At 36.5% G+C, this 16,729-nt stretch overlaps 1 protein-coding gene and 1 long non-coding RNA gene across 26 annotated transcripts in view; one reads left to right on the top strand and one right to left on the bottom strand.

Moving 5' to 3' along the window:
• The window catches only part of LOC125960856 (uncharacterized), a 229,726-nt gene extending 227,814 nt beyond the window's left edge, over positions 1–1,912 (top strand). Inside the window, exon 2 of the long non-coding RNA XR_007470946.1 lies at positions 1,827–1,912. This is a non-coding gene — a long non-coding RNA (uncharacterized LOC125960856). The remainder of the gene's footprint in view (positions 1–1,826) is intronic.
• Positions 1–16,729, bottom strand: part of LOC117199207 (uncharacterized) — a 1,082,321-nt gene that overhangs the window by 974,854 nt on the left and 90,738 nt on the right. The window lies entirely within an intron of this gene.

Here is a 16,729-nt window from a genome sequence, read left to right as displayed (position 1 = left end):
AACAGAGATTATTTTATTTTTTCTTTCTTATTTGGATGATTTTTAATCCTTTTTCTTATCTACTTTCTCTGGCTAGAAATTCCAGTACTATGTTAAATATAATTGGCAAGGGTGGGCATCCTTGCCATGTGACGGATCTTAGAATAAAAGCTTTCCATTTTCTGCCATTAATTATTATATTAGCTGTGGGCTTCTCATATACAACATTTATTGTGTTGAGGTAAGTTCCTTCTACACTTTGTTGAAAGGTTTTATTATGAATGAATGTTGAAAAAAAGGTGCAAAATCTTTTTCTGCATCTCTTTTCTAAGGTGATTGATCTATTCAAGTGTCCTAATTAATTTAAAATCAAGATTGGTATTTTACACATAAATCATTATTATGTTTTCAAATTTATTGAAATAGAGTTCCAGATAACACTTCGTAATTAAATTTCAATCCATCTGTGGAGTTTTGTCTCATTCTTTTACCTATATACTATGTCTACTTCAATTCTACAACGGTAGATTTCTAGAGTTGAGACAGAAACCATATGGCTTCAAAACCTAAAATATTTATTTTCTAGGCCTTTATGAAAAATGTTTGCTATTATAAAGAAATACATAGAAAATCTAATCATTATTACCTTATTGTATTTTAGTTTCTTCACTTGGAATTTTCCAGTAGACCACTACTGTATCAACACACAAGGCTCTTCTGTTTTTCTCTATACTAAATATTATACCACATTTCATTTTCTTTCTTCAAAATCAAATGCTTAATTTCTTTGTTACAACCATTCCTCTGCTTTTCCTATCCAGTTATACACATCAGAAACCTGGGCTCCTTTTGGGTACATTCTCCTCCTACACACTGCAGCCAAACTATTATTTATAAATTTCTTAGACAAATAACGTTGAGTTACACTATGTCTTGGTAACTAAGAATAATACTGTGTAAAATTCTAATTCCCTACACCAGATATTTTTAAGTATGTAAAAGTTATTATATCAAGCAATCTGTAATTGGTACACCAGTATATTCCTCACATAATCTGAGATTTGCATATTCTAGCTCCTTCCAATTCTTCATCTTTATCTTGTGTACTTTCTTGCCTCTTCAAGCACAGTATATTTCTTCAAGCTTCTCTAGTGCAGAAAGCTCTTTCCGACACTTAGACATCATTGAAAAATGTTTCTTCTCCCTGAAAAGCCCACTCTCAACAATGCACTCAAACTTCAGTAAAAACATTAGTCCCGCTCAAAGGATTTTTTTGTTACTTTTTATTTCATTTTTTTTACACTTTTATTGGAGTATAATTGCTTTACAATGTTGTGTTACTTTCTGCTGTATAACAAAGTGAATCAGCTATATGTATACATATATCCCCATATCCCCTCCCTCTTGTGCCTCCCTCCCAACCTCCCTATCCCAGCCCTCTAGGTGGTTACAAAGCACCGAGCTGATCTCCCTGTGCTATGCAGCTGCTTCCCACTAGCTATCTATTTTACATTTGGTAGTGTATATATGTCAAGGCCACTCTTTCACTTAATCCCTGCTTAACCTCCCCCCACCATGTCCTCAAGTCCATTCTCTATGTCTGCGTCTTTATTCCTGTCCTGATCCTAGGTTCAACAGAGCCATTTTTTTTTCTGATTCCATATATATGTGTTAGCATATGGTACTTGTTTTTCTATTTCTGACTTACTTCACTCTGTATGACACACTCTAGTTGATCCATGTCACTACAAATAACTCAATTTCATTTCTTTTTATGGCTGAGTAATATTCCATTGTATATATGTGCCACATCTTCTTTAACCATTCATCTGTCAATGGACACTTAGGTTGCTACCATGTCCTGGCTATTGTAAATGGTGCTGCAATGAACACTGTGGTACATCTCTTTTTCTAAATTATGGGTTTTCAGGGTATATGCCTAGTAGTGGGATTGCTGGGTCATATGATAGTTCTATTTTTAGTTTTTTAAAGAACCTCCATACTGTTCTCCATAGTGACTGTATCAGTTTACATTCCCACCAACAGTTCAAAAGGGTTCCCTTTTCTCTACAGCCTCTCCAGGATTTGTTTGTAGATTTTTTGATGATGGCCATCGTGACGAGTGTGAGGTGATATCTCATTGTGGTTTTGATTTACATTTCTCTGATGAGTAGTGATGTTGAGCATCCTTTCATGTGTTTGTTGGCAATCTGTGTATCTTCTTTGGAGAAATGTCTATTTAGGTCTTCTACCCATTTTTGGATTGGGTTGTTTATTTTTCTGACATAGAGCTGCATGAGCTGATTGTACATTTTGGAGATTAATCCTTTGTCAGTTGCTTCAATTGTAAATATTTTCTCCCATTCTGAGGGTTGTCTTTCCATCTTGTTTATGGTATCCTGTGCTGTGCAAAAGCTCTTAAGTTTCATTTGGGTCCCATTTGTTTTTATTGCTATTTCTCTAGGAGGTGGGTCCAAAAGGATCTTGCTGTGATTTATGTCACAGTGTTCTGCCTATGTTTTCCTCTAAGAGTTTTACAGTGTCTGGAATTACATTTAGGTATTTAATCCATTTTGAGTTTATTTTTGTGTATGGTGTTAAGAAGTGTTCTAATTTCATTCTTTTACATGTAGCTGTCCAGTTTTCCCAGCACCACTTATTGAAGAGGCTGTCTTTTCTCCATTGTCTATTCTTGCCTCCTTTATCAAAAATAAGGTGACCATATGTGAATGGGTTTATCTCTGGGCTTTCTATCCTGTTCCATTGATCTATATTTCTGTTTTTGTGCCAGTATCATAATGTCTTGATTACTGTAGCTTTGTAGTATAGTCTGAAGTCAGGGAGCCTGATTCCTCCAGCTCTGTTTTTCTTTCTCAAGATTGCTTTGGCTATTCAGGGTATTTGTGTTTCCATATAAACTGTAAAATTTTTGTTTCTACTTCTGTAAAAAATGCCATTGGTAGTTTCATAGGGATTGCATTAAATCTGTAGATTATTTTGGGTAGTATAGTCATTTTCACAATGTTGATTCTTCCAATCCAAGAACATGGTATATCTCTCCATGTGTTTGTATCATCTTTAATTTCTTTCAACAGTGTCTTACAGTTTTCTGCAAACAGGTCTTTTGTCTCCGTAGGTAGGCTTATTCCTAGTTATTTTATTCTTTTTGTTGCAATGGTAAATGGGAGTGTTTCCTTAATTTCTCTTTCAGATTTTCCATCATTAGTGTATAGCAATGCAAGAGATTTGTTTGCATTAATTTTGTATCCGCTACTTTACCAAATTCATTGATTAGCTCTAGTAGTTTTCTGGTAGCATCTTTAGGATTCTCTATGTATAGTATCATGTCATCTGCAAACGGTGACAGCTTTACTTCTTCTTTTCCAATTTGGATTCCTTTTATTTCTTTTTCTTTTCTGATGGCTGTGGCTAAAACTTCCAAAACCATGTTGAATAACAGTGGTGACAGTGGACAACCTTGTCTTGTTCCTGATCTTAGAGGAAATGGTTTCAGTTTTTCACCGTTGAGGATGATGTTGGCTGTGGGTTTTTCATATACGGTCTTTATTATGTTGAGGTAGGTTGCCTCTATGGCCACTTTCTGGAAAGTTTTTATCATAAATGGGTGTTGAATTTTGTCAAAAGCTTTTTCTGCATCTATTGAGATTATCATATGTTTTCTATGCTTCAATTTGTTAATATGATGCATCACATTGAGTGATTTGCATATATTGAAGAATCCTTGCATTCCTGGGATAAACCCCACTTGATCATGCTGCATGACCCTTTTAATGTGCTGTTGGGTTCTGTTTACTAGAATTTTGTTGAGTATTTTTGCATCTATGTTTATCAGTGATATTGGCATGTAGTTTTGTTTGTTTGTGACATCTTTTCTCGTTTTGGTAGCAGGCTGATGGTGGCCTCGTAGAATGAGTTTGGGAGTGTTCCTCCCTCTGCTATATTTTGGAAACGTTTGAGAGGGAGATGTGTTAGCTCTTCTCTAAATGTTTGCTAGAATTCACCTGTGAAGCCATCTAGTCATGGGCTTTTGTTTGTTGGAGGATTTTTAATCACAATTTCAATTCCAGAGCTTGGTCTGTGATTGGTCTGTTCATTTTTTCTATATCTTCCTGGTTCAGTCTTGGAAGGTTGTACTTTTCTAAGAATTTTGTCCATTTCTTCCAGGTTGTCCATTTTATTGGCATAGAGTTGCTTGTAGTAGTCTCTCATGATCCTTTGTTTCTACTGTGTCAGTTGTTATTTTTCCTTTTTCCTTTCTAATTCTGTAGATTTGAGTCTTCTCCCTTTTTTCCCTGATGAGTCTGGCTAATAGTTTATCAATTTTGTTTATCTTCTCAAAGAACCAGCTTCTAGTTTTATTGATCTTTGCTATTGTTTCCTTCATTTCTTTCTTATCTGATCTTTATGATTTATTTCCTTCTGCTAATTTTGGGTGTTTTTTTTCCCTCTTTCTCTAATTGCTTTAGGTGTAAGGTTAGGTTGTTTGGATTTTTCTTGTTTCTTAAGGTAGGATTGTATTGTTATAAACTTCCCTCTTAGAATTGATTTTGTTGCATCACATAGGTTTTCGGCCATCACGTTTTCATTGTCATTTGTCTCTAGGTATTTTTTTATTTCCTCTTTGATTTCTTCAGTGATTTCTTGGTTATTTAGTAGTGTATAATTTAGCTTCCATGCATTTGTATTTTTACAGATTTTTTTTCCTGTAATTGATATCTAGTCTCATAGTGTTGTGATAAGTAAAGATACCTGATACAATTTCAATTTCCTTAAATTTACCAATGCTTGATTTGTGACCCAAGATATGATCTATCCTGGAGAATGTTCCACGTGCGCTTCAGAGGAAAGTATATTCTGTTGTTTTTGGTTGGAATGTCTTATAAATATCAATTAAGTGTATCTGGTCTAATTTGTTATTTAAAGCTTGTGTTTCCTTATTTATTTTCATTTTGGATGATCTGTCCATTGGTGAAAGTGGGGTGTTAAAGTCCCCTACTGTTCCTGTGTTACTGTTGATTTCCCATTTTATGGCTGTTAGCATTTGCCTTATGTATTGAGGTGCTCCTATGTTGGGTGCATAAATATTTACAGTTGTTATATCATCTTCTTGGATTGATCCCTTGATAGTCTTTATTTTAAAGTCTATTTTATCTGATTTGAGAATTGCTACTCCAGCTTTTTTTTTTTGATTTCTGTGTGCATGGTGTATCTTTTTCCATCCTCTCACTTTCAGTCTGTATGTGTCCCTAGGTCTGAAATGGGTCTCTTATAGACAGCACATATATTGGTCTTGTTTTTGTATCCATTCAGACAGTCTGTGTCTTTCGGTTGGACCATTTAATCCATTTACATTTAAGGTAATTATTGATATGTATGTTCCTATTCCCATTTTCTTAATTGTTTTGGGTTTGTTATTGTAGGTCTTTTCTTTTTCTTGTGTTTCCTGCCTAGAGAAGTTCCTTTAGCATTTGTTGTAAAGCTGGTTTGGTAATGCTGAATTTTCTTAACTATTGCTTGTCTGTAAATCTTTTAATTTCTCTGTCGAATCTGAATGAGATCCTTGCTGGGTAGAGGAATCTTGGTTTTGGTTTCTCCCTTCAGCACTTTAAATATGTCCTGTCACTCCCTTCTGCCTTGCAGTGTTTCTGCTGGAAGATCAGCTGTTAACCTTATGGGCATTCCCTTGTATGTTACTTCTTGCTTTTCCCTTGCTGCTTTTAATATTTTTTCTTTGTATTTAATTTTTGATAGTTTGATTAATATGTGTCTTGACATGTTTCTCCTTGAATTTATCCTGTATGGGACTCTTTGTGCTTCCTGGACTTGATTATTTCCTTTCACATGTCAGGGAAGTTTTCAACTGTAATCTCGTCATATATTTTCTCAGACACTTTCTTTTTCTCGTCTTCTGGGACCACTGTAATTTGAATGTTGGTGTGTTTAATGTCCCGGAGGTCTCTGAAACTGTCCTCAATTCTTTTCATTCTTTTCTCTTTATTCTGCTCTGTGGCAGTTATTTCCACTATTCTATGTTCCAGGTCACTTATCCATTCTTCTGCCTCAGTTATTCTGCTATTGATTCCTTGTAGAGAATTTTAAATTTCATTTCTTTGGTTGTTCATCATCGTTTGTTTGCTCTTTAGTTCTTCTAGGTCCTTGTTAAACGTTTCTTGTATTTTCTCCATTCTATTTCAGAGATTTTGGATCTTTACTATCATTACTCTGAATACTTTTTCAGGTAGACTATTTCCCTTTCATTTGTTTGGTCTGGTGGGTTTTTACCTTGCTCCTTCATCTGCTACATATTTCTCTGTCTTCTCGTTTTGTTTCAGTTACTCTGTTTGGGGTCTCCTTTGTGCAGGTTGCAGGTTCATCATTCCTGCTATTCTTGTGTTTATCTCCAGTGGGTGAGGGTGGTTCAGTGACTGTGTAGGCTTCCTGGTGGAGGGGACTGGAGCCTGTGTTCTGGTGGATGGGGCTGGATCTTGTCCTTCTGGTGGGCAGGGTTCCATCTGGTGGTGTGTTTTGTGGTGTCAGTGAACTTAGTATGACTTTAGGCAGCCTCTCTGTTAATGAGTGGGGTTGTGTTCCTGTCTTGCTAGTTGTTTGGCATGGGGCATCCAGCACTGGAGCTTGCTGGCCATTGGGTGGAGTTAGGTCTTAGTGTTGAGATGGAGATCTCTGGGAGAGCTCTCGCCAATACTACATGGGCCTGGGAGGTCTCTGGTTGTCCAATGTCCTGGACTCGGCTGTCCCTCCTCAGAAGCCCAGGCACAACACCTGGCTGTATCACTAAGACCCTGCCATCTGCATGCCTTGAAAGAAAAGGAAGAAAAAAACCAAACAGATAGAACCCCAAAACAAATGGTAAAAGCAAAACTAAACAGATAAAATCAAACAAAGAAACATACAGACACACACACTCATTAAAAGAAAAGACAAACAAGCAAACAAAAAAAACAAAAGTAACAGAAAAACGAACAGACAGAACCCTAGGTTAAATGGTAAAAGTAAACCTAAACAGACAAAATCACACAAAGAAACACACACACACACACACACACACACACACACACACTCATTAAAAGAAAAAAAAAAGAGAGCAACCAAACCCATAAACAAATCCACCAATGATAACACTAAAAATTAAACTAAGTTAAACATAAAACCAAAACCAAATCAGATGCAGAAAGCAAACCCCAAATCTACAGTTGCTCCCAAAGTCCACCATCTCAATTTTGGGAACATTCATTGTCTATTCAGGTATTGCACAGATGCAGGGTTTATCAGGTCGATTGCAGGGATTTAATCCACTGCTCCTGAGGATGCACGGAGAAATTTCCCTTTCTAACCTCTGCTCGCACAGCTCCTGGGGTTCAGCTTTGGTTTTGGCCCTGCCTCTGTGTGTAGGCCACCCTCAGGCATCTGTTCCCCACCCAGACAGGAAAGGATTAAAGCAGCGGCTTATTAGGGCTCTCTTGATCACTCAGGTCGGAGAGGAGGAAAGGTATGATAGTCATAATTGGAATGCGGGGTGAGCCTGCAGGGGGGAGAAGCTGATGTGACATTGCAACAGCCTGAGGCATGCCTTGTGTTCTCCTGGAGAAGTTGTCCCTGGATCATGGGACACTGGCAGTGGCGGGCTACACAGGCTCCTGGGGGAGTGTGGTAGTGTCCTGTGCTTGCACACAGGATTTTTGGTGGCAGTGGTGGCAGCATTAGTGGTCCGTGCCTGACTCTGGGGTCTGAGATGATAGCTGCGGCTCATGCCCATCTCTGGAGCTTGCTTAGGCTGTGCTCTGCCGTCTGTGGGCACACAGAGCAGGAAGCGCCTCTCCTCGCGCATCCCGAAACAACGGTTTCTGGCCTCTTAGGCAGGTCCAGACATTTTCCTGGACTCCCTCCCGGCTAGCTGTGGTGCACTAACCACTTCACACTGTGTTCACGCCACCAACCCGAGTCCTCTCCCTGGAATCTGACCCCCGATCCTCAGCTCCCAGTCCCCAGCCCCCCAGCGGGTGAGCAAAGCGTCTCAGGCTGGTGAGTGCTGGTCAGCACCGAGCCTCTTTGCAGGAATCTCTCCGCTTTGCCCTCTGCACCCGTTGCTGCACTCTCCTCTGTGGCTCTGAAACTTCCCACACACACACCCCACCCCCGTCTCCGCCAGTGAAGTGGCTTCCTAGTGTGTGGAAACTTTTCCTCCTTCACAGCTCCCTCCCAGATGTGCAGGTTCCACTGCTATTCTTTTGTCTCTGTTTTTTCTGTTTTCTTTGCCCTCTCCAGGTACCTGGGGATTTTCTTTCCTTTGGGGAAGTCTGAGGTCTTCTGCCAGCGTTCAGTAGGTGTCCTGTAGGAGTTGTTCCACATGTAGAAGTACTTTTGATGTATTTGTGAGGAGGAAGGTGATCTCCACGTGTTACTCCTCTGCAATCTTGAAGGTCTCTCTCAGATTTTTTCTTAATGGAAAACACGTTTGTTCTTTCACTCTTAGTCTCATAAAATACTATACATTTTTTGGATAGTATTCACCACAGAAAAATATGTTATTGTGAGATTTTATTTTGCATCTCTCTCCTCAGTACTTTGTAAGCTCCATGATAACAAGAATCAAATTTCCTAATGAATACCTAGTACTAAATTTGAAATACATAAGCATCTTGCTAAAATAGGAATTCAAAAATAATTCTATTGAATAATACTGATTTTGTATGAAAATGTTTATAGAGGCATTACTTACAAAAGCAAAGGACAATAAAAAATGTAACTATAAAAACTGGGGAAAGATGGAGTAAATTAAAGTTTACACCTAGGATTGAATTCCAGTCATTCACTACACATAGTGTTTCAGAAGAAATATTTAACAGCATTAGTATTCTCAAGCATGAGAAAACATTATACTGTTTTGGTTATCATTTTCCTCTGGGCACACAACCCTCCCTATTGACAAAACTAAAATGAAATAGAATATTCTTATCATGAGCTGTCCAGACACTGAAATAAATACCCAGTGTAATTTTTTGCTCTTCAAGGAAACCTGAAGTCACATGGCTAAGTACCTGAATAGTCCAGAAATGGAGTACAAACATATATAGACCATCCAGTTTTACAGGGGGTTATCATAAAAGAGGACAGAATGGAATAAAAAGCACTTAGTTTTCTGTAAAACTAGGCCACAGAGATGCTTGATGTATGGAATTACTGTGGATACCCCTGGAAAACTGTCCTATATAGAATCTCTTCACAAGCACCCTCTAGGTTTTCCAGAGGGAATAGATGGGGAATACAATTATATTATTTAGAATGCTTTTGGATTAATTAATAGGAATTCTATATAAACTTGCTAAAACAATGAGATCATCTATTGTCTCATAAAACTGGAAGTTGGAGCAGATTTCTAAGCTCACTGAATACATGACTTAATGAGGTCATCAGAGTCATTGGTTTTATCTGTCTTTTATCTCTTTTGTCCTCAGGTTGGCTTTATGCTAAGACTGGTTGCCCTCAGGGTTACAAGGTGACTGCCAGTAGCAATCAGTTTTAGAGGCTTATTCCTGTTCTTACGTTCTTGACTGAAGAGCAAAGAAGAACTTTCCCAGAAGCCCTTAGCTGACTTCCTAATTCTTTTAATTCTCAGTAAATTCCATGTCTATTTTCCAACCGATCACTGATAGGTGTAAAGATAAATATTGTGATTGGTTTAGACTAAACGGAGCCCACTCAGTCTCTACTAAGTTATATAAGCTTCATAGAATGAACTGGATATTTGGGGAAAATGAATTCAGTTTCTAGTAGGGAAATGAAGGGGGCATATGGAATATAAATGGATAAGCAACAATTAAAATCCAATATTACAAGCTCTTTGGCTATCCGAGAACTTATTCCACATACATATTTTCATTCCACACATTCTACAATACATTTAAAAAAAATTCATGCCCACTTGAAATATGTCTTAATTCCTTCCCAAAGGGAGAAAATCCAAAGTCAATTACTGCATTTATTCTGAAGTACAAGATCTCTGGGTAGTATTCAGTCCTCTGACATGGCTCCCAATGGTCCAGTGATTTATCTTCCTTAACTGTACACAAAGTGGTAAAAAGCATGATAATTACAATAAAAAACTCCCTTTTGTAAAGGTGGACAACGGGAAAATATGCAGTTGTCTATAATATACTTTACTTGTTGGACAGAGTTACAAAAACTTCCTGTTCTGTCAGTGAAGTGATTTTCATAGCTTGTGAATCAGAGAGCTTTTATTCTCCTCTCTCAGAGTATAGCCATGTCTGTTGTCTCTGTGACCTTAGAGTGGACAGTGTAAAATTTCTTTTCTGGGTCTGCACCACTTTAGCAACGTACTTTTTGTAGGTGAAAATTCTTGGGACTAGTGTTTACTTTAGAAGGTTTAGCAATCATATACTCTAACCAGGCTTGGGGTCACTTTGGTATACATTTCTTTTAAAACTAGTTATACAGCCTACTTGTTTTCAATTAACTGCATGACTACTAATACACAATCAGCAATTATTTGGGCCTATGAATCTGGAAGTTTCTGGTTTATGATAACAAGCTCTGTGCTCTGTCTGTGCCATGAGACCTTAATGTAACACTTTCCTTTCCTCTTGGTCTCAGTTACCAGGTGATTTAACCAACTGCCTCTGGCACGAATATCGCTGCTTTAGACAGCCGTATCTTCACAATAATCAGACTGTGCCCTTCATCAGTCACACAATGCTTTACAGGAGGTGCTTGGAAGAGGTTTGGGGGGACAAGTGTTTTGTTCTAATCTTATTTTCTCTCAAATTCCCAAACGTTTAGAGTAACGTTCTTACAAGTCTTAGCTTTCCTAAATCATCCAGGCCCATGATTACTAAACTTCCAAATGTTTTGATTGTAATCATAAGTGAAGATGACCTCTCTTAGCAGAGACATATTTTTCTCGCTCAGATTTCATGAGTCACTTGCAGACAAAAGTTTTCTCCATATTTTAAGGTGTTATGTAATGCCAAAGAAAAGATTCAACCTAGTTCAATCTCATAAATATTTCCTACTAGGATTCATGATGACTCAGCCATCATCAAAAGTTGATACATCACAATATACAATAGGCAATAGTTAAAAAGAACTTTTCTGTAGAATAACTAGTATTTTCAGATTCCTGTGACAGAAAAATATTATCCTTATTGCCTTGTATCAATTTTACTCAATTCCATATTTTAGAATGTTATTTCCAGATTTCCATTTCTAACACAAATATTTTATTCATTTAGGATGCTGACTCAAGGAACTCTGATTCAAACAGCTTAACTATGATTGCTATGAATAAGCTGATACAGAAGAAGTCTAGGAGAAAGACAATCTTCAGAATTTATCAATTTAGGAGCTCATTAGTATTATAAAGGCTCAAGTTTTACTATCTCTCAGCTCTCCTGGCCACAGTATTGATGCCACCCTAAAATTGGTTCTGTACATACTTGTAGAATTACTGCCAAGAATGATCATGATTACCTGCATTTTCCTTCACATCAGTGTTAGAAGAAGAAATGTTTCTGGAAATCACTGCTAATTACACAGAACTGATTTTTCCAAAAGCAAATTTCTTTATGATTCTCTGTGATCTGAATTTCACTGCATTTCTATTCCTGAAAAAAAAAAAAGATCACTGACAAGTAGAATGACAGCTTAACCAGAATGTTTGATGAATGGCACATTATTGGTTTCCAATGTGTCATCCACAGCCTATGGATATCCAAGCTGCCTGTGGGAAGGTTGATACCTAATCAAAATCAGAGTTGTAAGTAAAAGGAAGCAGTGCTATGGCTTAAGCAAACAACCATATCTACTGTAAGGACACTAGGAAATTACTGGATTTTTTGATTAAAAAATGTATTAAGGCTTAGGACATGAAGACTGATAGAACTGATGGAAATATAAGAGTAGTACTACCCCATAGGTAAGTACAGTAATCATAGGGACTCCATATATAGTTTTTCATGATTACAAGACATTCGGGAAATTCAACTAACTTTAGATGTATTTTCTTTGGAGAACTATGTTGTATTTCTTCCTGCATTGTTTTACTATATTATTAACAGATATTGTTCCCAAGAACACACATTAATAGCTCTACTACATACAAATCTCATCTTCTTCGAGTCTGTTTCCAAGGGAATTCTATCTGCTACAGAATCTGATTGGGTCAATTAGATATTATCTCATTATCCAATACATGGTGTTTCTAATAGGATAAGTTTCTGATGATGAATAAACTCCTGGTCTTCCTTATGCCTGTCTGTACATGGTGGATTTTACCAAGGTGCTAAAAAGAAAAAAAATTGATATTAAGAATAAAAACATACCTTTTACAAAATATATAAATAAGTGTATTAGAGTAGGTCTTAAAAAGAATACCAGTCCACAGTATTACTAGAGAGAGGATAAAATAACATAACATTTAATACATTGCTGAGATTGTAAGAAGATAAGGCAGGCAATTAAGTTCTCCCACCAAAGAAATAAAACACAAAACAATAAAAATAACAAAAGATGACTTGTAATCAGAGAAGTGATTTTAGTCAAAGAAATCTGAGACTGTCTTAGAGGCAAATTCAATATCAGTTTAGGAAAAACTGACTAAATCATGGACTTGTGCTAAGTTGGGGATGAATCTTACACCTGTATATTAAGTGCAGAGTCTCACTGGGGGCTAAAACAGGAGGGTACAAAAATGTGCCTATCACTAATGGAAGGCTGTAAGAAATCATATTTTTATGCTGTGGCTGGGGGTTAATAATAATATACCCTGCATGTTTGCAATTACAGATCTCACTTGGGTCTGAAGTTCAAATTAAAAGTAGATCTCTAATCATAAAAATCATATATCGATAAATTAAAGCTAAGCTCAAGATAGTTTCCCAGGTTAATAGTGTTCCTTGGAACCCAGAAGAAGCACATTTAAACCTATCTTAGAGGAAATTATTCTCTACTTAAGCCCTCAGAATTTCAACAAACTAAATTGAAAAAAAATGACCTCAATATCAAATATGAACTGTAGATGAAATGAAGTCAAACATAAATAAAAGTCAGCTAAAAAAAAAGAACTGATATACATACCATGTCTTTCAATAAATCCAGTGATTTTTGAAAAATCAGTTCTAAATGTAAAGAAATTATATAAAATTATTTTATAAAATAAAGACAAAATCAAGAAAAAGTCTATATCTATTTGCAAAATATCCAATGCAGTTAAGAAAGAAAAATATTAAAATTACAATAAATACATTAAACGTAAGATTTAATTTAGCTAAATAGACGATTATTATTATTTATTTATGACATACCCAATTTAACAGGACATAGAAAGTCTGAAGTATAAGTGACAGAAAGAATCTAAGGGGAGAATACTGATCAAAAAGAAATGGATTTAGTTATAATAATATCAGAAAAAGAAGTCAAAAATACTATCAGTGATTAAAAGATATTTACTATGATCAAATGTATGAATCATTAAGAAGACCTAGTAACTCCAGCTTCTCAAGTTTCTATAAATATAGCAACTCAGTCTTCACAAGGGAAAATTGAAAATCCACAAACTGGGAAATGTTCTCACACTTCTTTCACTTAATGCTATGTCAAAAAATATTTATAGATATAGATAGGTAGATGACAGATAGATGGATGAATGGATGTGTGTGTGTGTGTGCACGTGCACATGCATATGTGTATCTTATAAGAGTCTTGAATCAGCAACTGAATTATTGAATCTGACACTGACCTGGGGTAACATTCAGACACTTCAAAAACATCTAGATAAGTGGTCTGAGGTATCAATAACATCTATTAAACAGAAATGATACCCTCTCAAGTTGTTAGCATGAGAGATATGGATGTCAGGTGATAAACTGAGTTCTGACCCAAGCCCAACTCACAGTGTGCTCACCGGTTCACAATGAAATTTGTGGATATTTGTCCCGTTCCTGATATATAAGTGGAAAAAACACAGTTAGTGATAGAACACCCCTTGTCTTGCTTTTCAAATTTGTGTAGGAAAGCCAAATGAAACTGAACTGAACTCGTCTCCCATTCCAACAAGCTTGAAATCAACAGCAATACTGCATTTCTGGAATTATTGAAGAGATGTGTATTACTGTCAAAGATATGAAAAATGTAGTAGTCGTGATTCCTAGATATCCCCATTTAATTTGCTTACATGGCTTTAGCACAACAGTGATGGATCATGGCACATAAACATGGACTCCTGTATATTTAACAGGTGGCAGCCTGATTTTGAATTGAAACTGCTATGTCTACATATGAGACCCTGACTAAAAAAGCTTATCATAGACATTACCATTGGAGATTTAGGTGTGCATCTATTGGTTTGGAAAATAATAAATAAGTAAATTTTCAATCTCCATTAAGGTGTGTGTGTCTATGTGTGTGTGTTTATATGGTAAGGACCAAGGACGATAGTTCCATCTTCACGGTTTTATATAAGTATTATATCAACTCTCTTGCTTTCTACATAATACTGTATATAGGGCATTTATGATCTCAATAATCCATAGAAGATACCAGTAATTTGCTATATTGATTACATCAGAGTGCTCATTTAACCCCTTTGGGCCCCCACGGGAGTGGAGGAAGACTGGACAGAGAGGGAGAAGGGGCCATTGAAGGTACAGTATTTACTATGGGATTTAACTCCTCAAAGGCCTCCCAGTAGCTTCAGATCTGCTCAAGAATCCTTCATGTCCTCCTGGTTTGCAGTGAGTGGCTCACAGCTTCAAGGCCTCCTCTGCCAGATGGAGAACTATTTCAAACATCCTGCCTCTATTTTGTACTGTAGCAATGCAGACAGGAAACCTGACCCCATTTTCAGGTTCTAAAGAGAAGTACCTGAAAGACTGAGGAACATGGTGGCTTTTATTTAAGATGTGGAGACAGAGAGCACATACCTGGACTTGGGCCTACAGCAGCACTAAATTGCACCAAGAGTTCCCTTTATTTTCTCTCGCATCTCTGTTCCTCCTTTTCTCTCTGCTGGATTAGCCACGGGGGCTCCAAGTTCTTCATTGTGTGGTCCTGGTACCAAGATTCTCCTGGGAATTATAGAGATATTCACCTTCTACATCGAGCACTTCTTATTTTTTCCCCAGCAACATAAGTCATCCTTAAGAGGGGTCAGGGTGCTAGCTCTTAAATATAGTTTAGTCATCCCTTTGTACATTAAATTCTCTTTCTTGGAGACTGCTCCTGACATGGTGTTCACCGTGCTCTCAGCCGGCCTCCTGAAGTTCTGCCCTGCCTTCCCCACCGGGTACAGTTCAGGAGCTGCCTATCAGGGTGATAGGTTATCTTCTAGTTGCTTTATTCTTTTCCGTTTTACATTTAGAGAGTATAATTGGAATACATAAACTTCTCTGTGACCACAGCTTTATTTGCAACCCACAGGTTTTGTTATGGCATATTTTCATTATCATTCAATTAATAAAATTCTAATTCCCATTGCGGCTTTATCTTTGACCTAAATAATGATCAGAAGTATCCAACTATTTGGTAAAATATTGGTTATATAGGTTTAAATTTCTTGCTTATTCAGTGCCTTGTTTTATAACCAGAATATAGTCAATTTTATAAAAGTGCCATGTGCACCTAAAATTTTCTGCATAATATATATATTCCATCATTGTTGGTGCAGTGTTTTATGTAAATTTAGGCCAAAGTTTTTAATGATGGTACTCAGATCTTCTATAATCTGCTGATTTGTTGTTGTGGTTCTATGTTCCTGATCTAGGTAATTTAGATTTTTCTATTTCTACTTAGATTTTTGGAATTTCCCTTCATATATTGCATTGAAGTTTAGACTTATAATATATTCCTTGTAAAGTAACAGTGGGGTTTATTATCCTGCCTTATCGCCAGTGATACTTTTTGCTTTCAAATCTATGTTAACATTAAAAAATCTTCTTCAATTTTACTTATTGTTGTTATGACATAATTTTTGAATCCTTTCATTTTCAATCTGACTCTTTATCTCTCGTAGGTGGCACAGAATTAGGTTTTTGGTTTGTTTCAATAATCCTTGTCCTTTAATTTCAGTATTTACAGTTAATGTATTTTCTTATAGACCGTTTACTCCTTGTTTACTATTCGTCCCACCTTGTTACGTTCCTTTTGCTCTTCTTTCTTCCTTTGAGATTTCTTCAAATTCCATTTTCCCTTGTATTAGCTTGTTATTTTTACATAAGTAGCAGTTACACATGTACCATGACTTATTAGCTCTTTTACTGCTTCTCAAGCAATGCTGAGATCTTAAATTTCTTTTACTACTTTTTCCTCTTCCATTTGTTTTAATGCATTCTAATTTTTGATATATTTTATTATTACTCTTGTGTGCTGTTAGATTTTACTTAGGTTTATCCACTTATTTATCCTTTCTGTTATACATAATTCTTTATAAAGTCCTTATTTTCATCTGTGATAATCTTCCTTCTGCCTGCAGGTCTCCCTTTAGAATTTAATTCAGTCAGTTCTGATGAGAACATATTTTCTAAATTTTGTTTGTCTGCAAATTTCCTTATTTCATCTTTCCTTCCAAACAACATTTTCTCTGCCTCTAGAATTCCCAATGGGCAGTTCTTTTCTTTAGCACTTAAAAATGTTATTCCATTATTTTCTAGTATCCAGTCAGTTTCGCTGAGAAGTAAGCTGTAATCTTAATCCTATTGTT

Source organism: Orcinus orca, chromosome 13 (genome assembly GCF_937001465.1).
Source record: "Orcinus orca chromosome 13, mOrcOrc1.1, whole genome shotgun sequence".
Lineage (NCBI taxonomy): Eukaryota > Metazoa > Chordata > Mammalia > Artiodactyla > Delphinidae > Orcinus > Orcinus orca.
The sequence above is the reverse complement of the archived record's forward strand: the minus strand, read 5'-3'. Positions and strand labels throughout refer to the sequence as shown.